At 40.3% G+C, this 9,962-nt stretch overlaps 1 pseudogene; it reads right to left on the bottom strand.

The window, feature by feature from the left end:
• Window positions 1-7,153: 7,153 nt before the first annotated feature.
• Window positions 7,154-8,090, bottom strand: LOC101039787 (glyceraldehyde-3-phosphate dehydrogenase pseudogene; annotated as a pseudogene).
• Window positions 8,091-9,962: the final 1,872 nt, after the last annotated feature.

Genomic DNA, 9,962 nt, shown 5'->3' with positions numbered 1-9,962 from the left:
CTAAAAACTCTAACCTAGATCTGGAAAAGTACTTAAATTCCAATTCTAAGAAAAGGAGATGACCTTATAGTTAAAACTGAGCTCTGTTCCTAGCACCATCATCTAAGCTTCATGAATTTGTGCTAACGCTTATATAGCAGTTGAGCCTCATCTTCATCTATAAAATGGGAATACTGCTACCCCTCACAGATGTTAGGAGGATGTGATGAGAATTTCCACATCCTGGCAATCTTTTAAATCTTTTTTATTGAGTTGATATTTGTAAACAAATACCTATCTTCCAAATTGTATTTACTCTTAACTTCCTGTTTCCTGAAGAGGATAAACAAGATGAATTTTGGAGGGTGATGGTTATTGATATTTTTGTGTATGGAAGAAAGCATTTGTCAGTACTTTTCCTCAACTGGATTGAGCTCCTTAGAAGAAATCATACTTTATGGACTTGTTTTGCATTATCAGATATTTTTGTGCATACTAAATGCTCAGAATTTTTTGACATGGGCTGGATTAGTCAACTCACTTCCATCTGCCTTCCATACTTAGGCATATGCCACCTACTGTATGTAAGCTTGGTGGTTATTTGGCAACTGTGGGATCCTAAATACTGGCAGTTTCTTTTTCTCCCCTTGGCATCAAAATATCAAAATATGAAGGAATATGATCATAAACAAAAGTCTGGTAAAAATAACTGGGGGATGATGAGGGTAGGCTACCTTATGGATTTGGGTTATATTAACTTCTTCTTTTTTCTGAGACAGAGCCTTGCTCTGTCACCCAGGCTAGAGTGCAGTGGCGCAATCTCGGCTCACTGCAACCTCTGCCTCCCAGGTTTGAGTGATTCTCCTGCCTCAGCTTCCTGAGTAGATGGGATTACAGGCACCCACCACCACGCCCAGCTAATTTTTGTATTTTTAGTAAGAGATGGGATTTCACCATGTTGGCCACGTTGGTCTCGAACTCCTGACCCCAGGTGATCACCTGCCTTGACCTCCCAAAGTGCTGGGATTACAGACAAAAGCCACCACACCCGGCCTGTGTTATCTTTAAAACTTCAGTATACTGATTTGATCTAATGCAGCTTCCTAAGTCTCTGCTTATGAGTCCTAGCAGAATTGGGTTTGCAGGCCTGCCCTGTGAGGAGATAGAGTTTTAATTATATATATATTTATATATTTATATGATACATATAATATAAATACAAAAAATATAAAATATATGTTTATATAATATATATATATGTATATATATAAAAGGTGTGTGTCGTGTGTATCTCAAGAGGGATGTTTATTTTATTTAAAGGACAGGGCAGTTCTTCCTGGGAGGACTGAAGGTTTTGTGTGTGTCTGGGGGTCTGAACATGTTTAGCATCTATACTAAATGCTGCCAGTGCTCATGCAACAGCCTTGGCGTGGGTATTCTTATCTCTGATTTTATAGAGGAGTCATCTGAGGTCCAGAGAGGTCAACCACATTGACAAAAGGGTGTGCGTTCTGGGATTGGAAACCAGGTCTACTAGCTTTAGAGTCCAGAGGGCTATGTACTTACCCACCCTATCACACCACTGTGAAGAATAAATAGTTCCACACAAAGAAGAGGAAAGAGAGAAGAGTCAACATAAGGAGGAATGCAGCAGTGGTCCAGCGTGACTCTGCTAGGGAGGCACTGAAGGGCAGAGACAGATGTAGGAGTGCAACTGAAGTTATAAAGAGCTGGGCCAGATTGTGAAGGGCCTTTCAGATCATGTAGAGGGGCTTGACGTTTAGATATTAAGGTTACACGGATGATTCTTAGAAAAATAGAACAGCCAAGCAGCAATTCTAACACTCTGGTTTCTCAAAGTATGAAGGTTTATTTTTGATTTTTTTGGGATGGGGGGTGGGGTTTCAAACTCCTGGGCTCAAGCAATCCTCCCACCGCAGCCTCCCAAGTAGCTGGGACTATGAGCATGCAGCACTCCACCTGGCTGGCTTTTTATTTCCTGTTAGAGTCACCTGGAGGGAGTGCTGTGTTGTTTAAGTGTATACTCTTGGGCCCCACCTACGCTGTGTAGTGAATTTAAATCTGTATTTCTACTAGGTCTCTCAGATAATTCTAATGCATACTGAAACTTGAGATCAGTGTTAAGTGTTTTCTAATGAGTAGCAGGATTATGGATTTCTCCTGCTGTTTTTATGCTTTTCTGACTAAGAAAGCTTTCTGCACAGACAGAGCTGAAATTATGTTGTATTGTGTTGTTTCCCTGGGAGGAAGGTGGAGCTTGTATTGGGAAGGACAGATTTTGGCCATAGATTGAAAGTGTGCTCTTCTTCCATATTAAAGTGAACGTTGTCTCTCAAATTACAGATCCATTCTCATGCTTAGATATTCTTTCAAAACCATGCCAGTTTGCTTCACAAGCTTTGTGCTTGTTCTTTCCTTTTAAATACTTTTGTTAAGGAACACAATAGTTTTAGACATAGCTGATGATTGCAGTCATCTTTCATTTCATTAGGGAGATGTTTAAGAATGATTATGAGACTTAATAATGTTCTCTATTGTTTCATCAGCTTTTGAATATAGAAAAAAGAACCTCAGGACTAAATTGTATACATCAGCAGATTGTACCTCCTATCAAAGTATAATCCTTAAAATTATACATGACTGTCGTCCAAATATACAAGAAACACATAATAAAATGTATTCAACTCTTTAATGAGGAAATCAGAGATGGCAAAAGACTGGTTCAAAGCAGAAATGGAAAAGCAGGAGTTATGTTAGTCCACCAGAAAGGGCATTTTGAAATGAGTACACTGAGTAATGTGAGCCCTTAATAGTAAGTGGCAAAGCCAAACAGATCGAGATCAATGAGTCTTAGACTTTAGTCTCAGGACCCTCTTAGGCTCTTAAAAACTGAGGCCCCCAAATGGTCTACAAATATTTATCTTATTATAAATTAAAACAAAAATGTTAAAATATTTTAAAATAAGCCCATTATATGTTAACTTTGAAAAATTATATATATTAAAGATAGCAACGTGCCATTTTTATATCCATAGTGAAATTATAGTCAAACAAGTTAACATGTTCATCAAATTACCCCCTCCTTTTTTTTTGTGCTAAGAGCACCTAAAAGCTGTCTTGGCAGATTTCCAATATATAATACAATATTATTAACTGTAGTCCTCATGCTGTGCGTTAGATCTCCAGACTTACTCATCCTACTCACTGCAACTTTGTGCCCTTTGACCTACATCTTCCCATTTCCCCTGCCCCTGGTAACCACCATTCTACTCTGTTACTGGGTATTTGGTTTCTTCCCCCTTTCTTTATTTTACTTTTAGATTCCATGCATAAGTGAGATGATGCAGTATTTTTCTTTCTATGTTTGGCTCATTTCACTTATCATAACCTCCTCTAGTTTCCTTGTCACAAATGGCAGGATCTCCTTTTTTAAGGCTGAATAATATTTCATTGTGGATATATATGTGTGTGTATATATATACATATATATACACACATATATATACATATATATATACATGCACACACATATGCTGTATAGATATACAATGAAATATTCAGCCTTTATATAAATATATATATACACACACAATGAAATTTTGTATATGAAATACACATGTGATGTATCTCTATATACTACAATTTCTTTATCCATTCCTCATGGACATGGGTTGTTTCCATACCCTAGTCATTATGAGTAATGCTGCAATGAACATGGAAATCAAATATCTTTACCAGGCACCCAAAAGAGGGATTGTGGGGTCATATTGCAGTTCTATTTTAAATTTCTTTAGGAACCTCTGTATTGTTTTTTACACTTGCTGTGCCAATCTACATTTCCACCAACACTGTACGAGAGTTTTCTTTTCTCTACACCCTTTCCAACACTTATCTCTCATAAAAGCCATCCTAACAGGGATGAGGTAGTACCTCAATATGGTTTTGATTTGCATTTCCCTGGTGATTAGTGATGAGCATCTTTTTATGTACCTGTTTACCATTTTTATGTCATCTAGAGAAATATCTATGCAGGTCCTTTGCCCATTTTAAAAATTAGGTTATTTCTGATATTCAGTGGTGTGAATTTCTTATATATTTTGGATATCAACCACTTGTGAGACATATAGTTTATGCATATTTTCTCCCAATCTGCAAGCCACCTTTTAGTTACATTATTTTTTGTTTTGTTTTGTTTTGTTTTTGAGATGGGGTTTTGTTCTTGTTGCCCAGGCTGGAGTACAATGGCACAATCTTGGCTCACTGCAACTTCTACCTCCTAAGTTCAAGCTATTCTCTTGTCTCAGCCTCCCAAGTAGCTGGGATTACAGGCATGTGCCATGGTACCCATCTGATTTTGTATTTTTAGTAGAGATGGGGGTTTTACCATGTTGGTCAGGCTGTTCTCGAACTCCTGACCTCAGGTGATCCAACTGCCTTGTTCCTCCCAAAGTGCTGGGCTTACAGGCATGAGCTACCATACTGGCCACGTTAACATATTTTTTATTCTAAGTATATTTTAAATATTTTGAGGAAAATGGCATTGGTTTACTTTTGCAAATAGAATATTTACTAGGCTTATCAGAAGACAACTTGATTCTCATGTCAGCTTCTACATTTGCATGTTGCAATATGTTGTGTTGGTTGAAATAGATGAAGAAAATCTGGCCTCACACAAATGCATAGTGGGAAGGGGAGGACCTTACAGAATCCCACAAGTGCCTTGGGAAGTTCCAGGGTCTTTGGACTACACTTTGAGAACCACTGCCCTAGATTAAGAAGGCTTCTTGATAGGCATTTTAGGCAGTACCCCAGTATGACTTTGAAATGACATGCTCTACTGCCTTTTCCTTTATTTTTAAGTTTTGCATAATTTTTCAAAGCTCATGTCATGCTCCTTTTACCAGAAACAAATTGGATCAGACAGGTCAAATAAATTCCATGTGTAAACAGTAGAAATTGAGATTGTATTATAAACTCCTTTCTGTAAGCAATCCCCCTCAAACAAACACCTTTTTTTATTCAATCTAAAATATGCACACAGAATTTTGAAAGTATAAAGACATTCACCCTTAAGACTTTGATGTATTCATCAAAGATAAACACTGATACTATTTTCCTCCTTCTCATCTATTATTTGTGTTAGCGTGTACAAGTAAGTGATTCCCTATTTGTGGGTTCTGAATCCATGGATTCAGCCTTGGATGGAAAATTGAAGAGTGGATGGTTGCGTCTGTACTGAACATGTACACTACAGACTTGTTTTCCTTATCATTATCCCCTAAACAGCTATTTTCATAGCAATGGCATTGTATTAGGTATTATTAAATAATCTAGGGATGATTTGAAGCATATGGGAGGATAAATACCAGGCCATTTTATGTAGGGGTGGTGGGAAAAATAATAAAATAGATGCAAACCTTCTTGGATGGCCAGAAGGTTTTTGCAAAAGCCTTGGAAAGAATGAGCCAAAGAAGGCAGTTCTTACCCAGGGGCAATTAGGCAGGAGTAGATACATAGGAATGGGGGGAGTTTATCTAAAGAGCTTGTTTACTCATGTGGTCCCAAGACCGACATTTGAACATTCATGGGTGCGTGACTGCTCTCTACTCAGGGAGTCAACAATGTTATTACCCACAAATGGTGTTTGCTTTAGGCCATGGAACCTGGCTTTTAATCATTATTTACAAGTGTGTTGACTCAAAGCCTCTGTCATTACATCTATACTGAATAAATGCCTGGAGTCCAGCTGGTCAGGGCTGCGGCTGCTGACTCTTTATAGTACCCTCCTTGGGGTCTGTAAGCTGCCTGGACCCCCAGCCCACTCTTTCACTGAGTATCTGTGTCTCAGTACATTTGTTCATCTCTCACTGGCACAGAGTCTGCCAGTTGGACCTGACAATTTTATATAAGGGACTTGAGCATTGTGGATTTTGGTATCCACAGGGATCTTGGAACTGAATGCCCTTGGATACTGGGGAATGACTGTATTTAAAAGTTTGGTTACTGTCATACATACCCTGACCTTACTCCTTTAAGATTCTAATTCAGTTGATGTGGGTGTAGGCATCAGTATTTTCAAAAGTTCTCTGAATGATTCTGTTGTGCAGCTAGGACTGAGAACCATTACCTAATCTAATCCTACCTTCAACTTTTTCCTGCCCTCCCACACCTGTCTTCTGTGCTCTCTATAATCCACTGTCTGTTTAGCAATTTGCCTAAACACTTTCTCTCTCTCTGTGCATTCTCTTCGTTTTTCTGTTTAACTGAAACCCTGTGTCTTCCATTCCCCCAGTAGAGTGTCTTGCCTGCAGCCCTCTCAAGGCTGGCTTTCTCCCTCCCTAGTTACTGCCTGTCCTAACAGAGGTGATGTTCCTGTGCTCCATTGTTCCCTTTCAAGTCTTTTTTTCTATTAAACAACAAATAAACAAAACAGCTACTTCAAAGTTGTCAGACTTTTCCACTCGTCATCTCAACTTACTGTGGGCCATCTACTGACCTCCCTACCATGCCCCCCTCCTTCACTGATAACTCTAGCACCTGGCTTCCAGTCTTTTTTTCTTGTTCCTTCTATGGTCATTCTTGGATCCTTAATGCCACATGAATGATCCATCCCATTCCTTGATTTCTTCAGCCCCCAAAAGACCTCCTTTCCTGCATGTCTACTCACTTATAAGTCGTACCCTTCTATTATGTCACTACTGCCTCCCAAATCTAGATTTGATGGCTTCCTATCAGTTCATTGACTGAACAGTTCATTGACTGCAGTATTCCCTTTCAAGCAATCCTCTAATCTCATTGAAGCCTCATCCTTTTGCCCTACTGCTTGTTCATACATGTTGCCCTCATCTCCTTACCTTCTTACTCAGCTGAGATATAGTGGTCCATCACTACAACCATTCCTTTATAAATATCCTTAGCTATTTATAAAATCCATTTATAAACCCAAGTCTCTACCTGTACCTATACCTAGCAGCTGAATATTGTTGGAGAAAAATCATCAAATCCTGCTGACTAGAGTATCTTTTTTATTTTGACTGAGCACAGAGGACTTTATTGATGGTACATGACAAGGTGGGGCTCCCTAGGCCCCTCCCTCTTCAGGGGGTTCTGCATAGAAACTTGAGGACAGGAGATTCTCAGTGAGGTGCAAGACCTAGTTTGACAGGGAATCCCTAGCTGCTGAGGGTCTGAGGCTGGTGGTCTGGTGGACTAACTTCTTGGAGGTCACATGAGCCATGAGGTCCACTACCGTGTTGTTGTAGCCAAATTCATTGTCATACCAGGAAATGAGCTTGGCAAAGTGGTAGTTGAGGGCAATACCAGCCCCATCGTTGAAGGTGGAAGAGTGGGTGTCTCTGTTAAAGTTGGAGGAGACAACCTGGTGCTCAGTGTAGTCCAGGATGCCCTTGAGGCGGCCCTCCAACACCTGCTTCACTACCTTCTTGATGCCATCATATTTGGCAGGTTTTTCCAGATGGCAGGTCAGATGCGTGACTGACACATTAGTGTTGGGGACATGGAAGGCCATGCCAACAAACTTCCTTTTCAGCTCAGGGAGGACCTTACCTACAGCTTTGGCAGCTCCAGTAGATGCAGGGATGATGTTCTGGAGAGTCTCGCGGCTGTCACACCACAGTTTCCCGGGGTGGGGGGGCGTCCGCAGTCTTCTGGGTGGCAGTGATGGCATGCATCATGGTCATGAGCCCTTCTACAACGCCAGAGTTGTCATGGATGAGCTTGGCCGGGAGGGCTAAGAAGTTGGTGGTACAGGAGCCATTGCTAATTATCTTTTTTTCATATTTCTCATGGTTCACGTTCATCATGAACATGGAGGCATCAGCAGAGGGGGCATAGATGATGACCCTTTTGGCTCCCCACTGGAAGTGAGCTCCAGCCTTCTCTATGGTGGTGAAGACGCTGGTGGACACCACAATGTACTCAGCATCAGCATCGCCCCATTTGATTTTGGTGGGATCTCACTCCTGGAAGATGGTAATGAGATTTTCGTTGATCACAACATTCCCATTGTCAGCCTTGACAGTGCCATCAAATTTGCCATGGGTGGCATCATACTGGAAGATGTAGACCATGTAGTTGAGGCCAATGAAGGGGCCATGATGGGAAGTGGGGGCTGGATATGCTTCATTGAACCTCTCAGGCATCAACATCCACACAGACTTTAAGTATGATAAGAAATACTTTATAGCCTATTCTCTCTGAAGCCTGCTACCTAAAGACTTCCTCTGCAAATAAGAATTTTGGTCTCCACAATCTTTTATCTTATCCCAGACATTTTCTTTCTATTTATCTCAGGTCTTCAGATAAACTCAACCAATTGTCAACCAGAAAAATTTTAAATCACCTATAGCCTAGTATATTTAAAAGGATGTTTAAAGACATTGCTATGAAGATGTTCAAACACAAAAGTAGAAAGAATAGTGTAATGAAGTTTCATGTACCCATCACCCACCTTACATGATTATCAGCACATGTCTGGTTTTATCTACACAGTCCCATTTCCCCCACCTGAGACTTGACTATTTTGAGGGAAATCCCAGATATTATATCATTTCTATCATAAATACTTCAGCATATATCTCTAAAACAGGACTCATTTTGAGCAACCACAATACCTTTATCCTAAAACAATAGATCATTACTTAATAGTAGATATCCAGTCAGCATTCAAATTTTCCCAGTTATCTCATCAGTATCTTTGTTATCACCAGTGTCCCTGACCATCAACTACAAGAGGTCGAACTATTCATGTGCATTGCCCTGTTGGGTGGCATGAGCTCTATGCATCACTGATTTTCTCAAAATTTCAGCGGGATCCATCTACCTTGCCTCTTAATTCTTTACCAGTTGCACATCTAGCATGAATCACTCTAGGTTTCATTGTTTGGGGCATGTTTTAGTACAAACAAAGGAAAACACCCAGTACCTTCCTTCTACTTTTTCTTTCTCCTATCCATCAAACAAAATTGCATTTCAGAATTAAAAGCTTTGTGTTCGTGAGATAATTATCCTTACAGTTGTGGGAGGCTGAGAAAAGATCATGCTACTGGTACAGGGGTCACCTGGGGCGAGGGATGGCGATGGCCCGGGGAACTCTGCATGACCTCTACAAGTTCCGCCGTCTTGGAGACAATTCCATGGTTTTTTTTTACCTTATGGCTTTCAGATTCTAAGCTCTCAAAAAATTATTTATTGACAGTCACATTTAGAAAATTTACCTATATACGGCCGGGCACGGTGGCTCACAAACTAAATGAGCAAGTTTGAATTGTTGACAATGCATGCCCAATGAGCACCAAGTTATTTTCAAAAACGTATGAACAGAACATTGCAAAACATTTGCATTTTTTTCCCCTGGGCCTGTAAAACTTAGTATGTTGCCTACTCAGTCTGTAAGCATATTTTCCTTACCTGTACACTCATTCACTCAGCGCGTTTATTGAGTGCCTACTATATTCCAGGTACTATGCTACATGGAACAGTGGTGAACCATGTGCTATCTTTTTTGCCCTCGCCTTTACATTTTAGCGATCTTGCCTACCAATGCTAAATTAGGAAGTCCTGTTATTTACCTAGAGTACAGCAGGGGGCAGACAAAGCCCCTCTTTCAAAATCATCTGCAGTAGCTCAGCATATCTGATGTAGCAAATTATAACTGTTGCTTAGTCCCGCTTTCAAAGGAAACTAGAATCTGGTTTTGCATTTAATTTAATACTTCACATAAATAAATCTAAATTTTCTTTTTTTCTTTTTTTTTTCAGATTTTATTTATTTAGGTTCTGGGGTACACGCGCAGATCGTGCAGGATTGTTACATAGGTACACACATGGCAAGGTGGTTTGCTGCCTTCTTCACCACCACCACCACCACCCCCGCCACCCCCACCAGTCACCAGTTTCTGGTATTTCTCCCCACATTATCCCTCCCCACCCTACCCGCCCCCC

This window comes from Saimiri boliviensis, chromosome 1 (assembly GCF_048565385.1).
Source record: "Saimiri boliviensis isolate mSaiBol1 chromosome 1, mSaiBol1.pri, whole genome shotgun sequence".
Lineage (NCBI taxonomy): Eukaryota > Metazoa > Chordata > Mammalia > Primates > Cebidae > Saimiri > Saimiri boliviensis.
Note: the sequence above shows the minus strand (reverse complement) of the source record. Positions and strands in the feature narration are given on the sequence as shown.